The sequence below is a fragment of the Labeo rohita genome, unplaced genomic scaffold (genome assembly GCF_022985175.1).
Source record: "Labeo rohita strain BAU-BD-2019 unplaced genomic scaffold, IGBB_LRoh.1.0 scaffold_424, whole genome shotgun sequence".
In the NCBI taxonomy this organism is placed as follows: Eukaryota; Metazoa; Chordata; class Actinopteri; order Cypriniformes; family Cyprinidae; genus Labeo; species Labeo rohita.
Genome location: NW_026129342.1, coordinates 138 through 4,099, shown reverse-complemented (window position 1 = coordinate 4,099; position 3,962 = coordinate 138). Strand labels below are relative to the sequence as shown.

The window sequence follows — 3,962 nt, the reverse complement described above, 5'->3', positions numbered from 1 at the left end:
AGATCACACTCACCAAATTTGAAGATAAATGGATTGAAACTGCAGGAGGAGTTTGTTAAAGTATGAGGCCTGAAAATGACAAAAACTGCACAAAAATCATAGAGGATATTAAAAATATCTCACTTCCTGTTGGGTTTCAGATGTTGTGCCAGGAGACTTTTTTGTAGGCATTGGTGTGTTCCAATACCTGGCAGGTGTGTACATGTGTGGAATTTCATACATGTACCTGAAACGTAGTGGGAAGGATGGTTTGTGGAAATTTTATAGGTGGCGCTGTCGAGCCATTTTGCCAGGCCCAATTTTGAAACCGATATAAGATGTACATTTTTGCCAGTTCTGATGCGACTGCAAATTTTTGAGTTTGCGATTTCAATTCATTTTGGAGAAGAATCGGAAGAATAATATTAAGAAACTGAGCAATTCCAATTCCAAAGATAAGAAAAACCACATGATGTCTTTAATAATGCTTTTTAATGCAAACACACACAAAAACAGCAATGAGAATAGAAGTAAGCAAAGGTTAGTACCTTTTTTTAAGAGTCGACAGTGCTGTTAGGCTATAAAAGATTTCAGGTCACAGCATCATCACCTTTTCATGTGGTTAATTGTTCGTAAAACTGAACTTTTCTGAGTAACTGAGCGCTGATTTAAGCTTCTGCATGTCTTTAACCAGAACACCATTTCTTGAGCTGAAAATATCAGCAAGAGGGCCACCCATTGGAGAGGGTTTGTATTCATTACACTGTGGGCCCTGCAGACTGGGTGCACATTTTACTTCATAAGTAAAAAAGAAGGTACCAAATTTAAAAGCACAAGTATCAGTCACAACTCCACTTCTAAGATCAAAAGAGCATGAACAAAGGAGATCGCTGTTCCAGTAGCTGTCTGCATCATATACTTCAAAAGTTAGTTTATTGGCCATTCTGATCTTAATAGCACCAAACTCAAATGTTTCTGGCCATTGTGGATTGTCATTATCATCAATGGTCTCAGTGCGCTTTATTTGTGAGTCATATGTAACAGTTACAGTGCCATCTGTTTTAGTATGTATATCTCCATACAGATCTTTGGTTCTGAGATTGTAGACTTTTAGGGTGGCAAGTCCTTTTTCAGTTGGACAACAGTTAGACTTAATAATTTGACTACTTTCACAAACACATTGGTCTCTTGCACTATTCTTCCTGCCAATCTTGCAAGGTTCAGAGCTGCCTGCTTTTGATGGCTATTATGGCTTTCATTTCTCCCCCTAACTTGACACTTGTGGTATAATGAGTGCCATATTGGTGATCAGGGTGTTCAGTACTCTGGATCAAAGGATACAGGGTTTGATTTGATTAATGCAGAAACTCTTCATGAAGAGGAGGCTTTAACGGGACTCCAGCCATTTTTTAATCCAGATCTGGGTTTATTAAACACAGAAAAAGTCAAGACAGGCAGGGTTTATGTTTCCAAGTAATTTCCATTTGACGTTCAGGCAAGACAAAAGCAAAAGCCAAAATTTTCAGGCAGTGCCCATCTTCTTCTTTAGAGCAGTCCAAAAAAATGAACAAGGCTTGAAAGTTGCAAAACTATGGCAATGAACCAGACAAAACTATGGAAAAAACAAGACAAAACTATGACAATGAAACAAAACCGTGGAAATAACAAAAACAAGGCAATGAAAACAGGGAAAAAGCTGTTAGAGCTTTCATTTGCAAAACAAATTTGACAATTGTGATTTGGTATAGGCCATATTAAATGGCCACCAAACAGGAAGTAACTCGAGCAGCAGAGGATGTAACAGAGAGTCAATGGGTGAGGGCTCCAAGAAACTGTGCATAACAGAGGCTTTGCAGCTACATGATATCTGTAAAAAAAAAAAAACAAAAAAAAAAAAACAAGGTGATTTCATTTGATCAAAGAGTAAACAGTTTACTATTAAAGTTTTAACTTTTTTATAGTCATTATGAGCAGGGACAACACCCCAGCTCTCTCACCTGTAAAAACTGCATGCAACATCATGTTTGGTGAAACTGTATTTGTCTTCTTTTGATTTTGTCATTGCAAATTTAGCTTCCCTGGAATGAGTGCTTCCAACTGCAGCTCCAACAGCCTTTACATTTAAACCATCTTTCTAGCTGACTGAGAGTGCTGAGGATGAATCACTGACCAGTGCTTCACTTGATTCAAAGATCTGACTAGAGACTTTCATTGAACACTTTGGCAAGGTCCTCCAGTCTACAACTGCAGCTGGTAGCTTCTGTTTTATTCCATTGAAGTAGTCATTTTTTGGCAATTTACAAGTGCCATTCCCCAAATCCCATTTTCCCATGTTGATAACATAAAAAACTTTTCGTTCCAGGGTTGCAACATCAAATCCTTCTCCAGCAAGATTGTGTCCTGTAACAAAGGGAGCATCCTCACACAATTTTGATGTACCTATGTCATCCTCTTCAGAAATGGTCATGAGGAGCAAAGCCCTGAAAACAACAAGGTAAACCTGCATCTGCCCCATGGTCTGTAGTCAGAGAAGAAAATGTGTAAAACATTATTTGTGTTAAATTTTACATTAATAGAACAATGTGGTATTGTAATAATAAAATAAAATGAAAAAATTACAACAGTGACAATTTCATTATATTTTAACAAATGACAAGTACAAGTATGGTTAACACTAACAGTTTCTTTCATAATATTATTTTACTTGATTTTTCAATTTCTTATCATTGAATTTACTGCTGAGATGATCTAATATGAATCATGAAATATATTGTTTCTCTAACCTGTCATTTCATATGATGGTTGTGTGTTTATGAATGTTGAAGGTTTGTGGTACAAATGATATGCATGACGCAGCTATGACAAATTTTGTAATATTATTGTGACACATTTTGAGGTTTGGTGAACAAAGAATAAAGTTAAGTTGAAATTCTAAGAGGGCATAAACCTCTGCAGCTGGATAGTAGTGTTACAAAGAATGTTATTTCCAATTTATGTTAGGAATTGCATTCGAAATGTTGGATGCACTAGTTTCATTCTGAGAGGTTCCACTGGATGAGAGCAGATACAAGGTATATGTGCATTTACTATTTTTTTTCCATTTTATATTTGTTAATAATGTGCATAAGTGTTTATAAAAATAAACACTCTTTCCTTTGTACCTGTCACGGCACAATGTAGAATAAACAGAATCATGAAGAACAAGACTAAGAAAAACAAGAACAAGAATAACAGAAAAGTACAGAGGTAATCACAGTTGACGGAGGGAGGAGCCATGGTAGAGGAAGGGCTGATGACGCCAGGGGGCGACCGATGGTGGCTAAGCAGATGGTGGTGAAGCTCAAGGCGGAGTCAGGGTGGCGCTGAGGATCTGGAGGGCCATGGCAGAGCAGTGGACTAAGGTGGAGCCAGAGGGAACAAGGAACCTGAGGGACGGAGGGATGAGGCACAGCCGGAGGAGTGGAGTCCCAAGGTGGTGGATGGTCAACGACAGACCAAGGTGGAGCTGGAGGAACGAGGGAGCCTGACGGAGCTGGTGAACTGATGGGCCATGGCGGAGAGGAGGGAGCTGCTGGGGCGATGGGTCGAGGCAGAGTCTGGGACTCTGGAACTCAAGGGATCCTCCAGCCACAACGCCACTGGAGACTGGCAGACCCGTGGTGAACCTACTCCACAGATGGTGGGCTTAGGGTGAGCTGAGGGGCTGACAGGATGCAGTGGTGGTGGTGGTGAGAATGATAAGGACAGCGGGTGGGAATTTGGGTTCATTAGGGGGTTCTAAGACGGTGTGCTCTGCCCAAACACACCACACAGCAATTCCCAGCACTGGGAGGATCATGTACAGAGTAAAGACCTCTGTGGTAGGTTCAGGTCCGATAGACGGTTCAGGTAGACGGATAATTCCAGGCAGACAGACAGTTCAACGTAAACAGACAGTTCAATCATGACCTCTGTGGTCATGACAGGACAAAAAGATGATGATG

General features: G+C 40.1%; 1 pseudogene; it reads right to left on the bottom strand.

Moving 5' to 3' along the window:
* Positions 1-452: 452 nt before the first annotated feature.
* LOC127160678 (perforin-1-like) lies at positions 453-2,494 on the bottom strand (annotated as a pseudogene).
* Between the last annotated feature and the right edge of the window lie 1,468 nt (positions 2,495-3,962).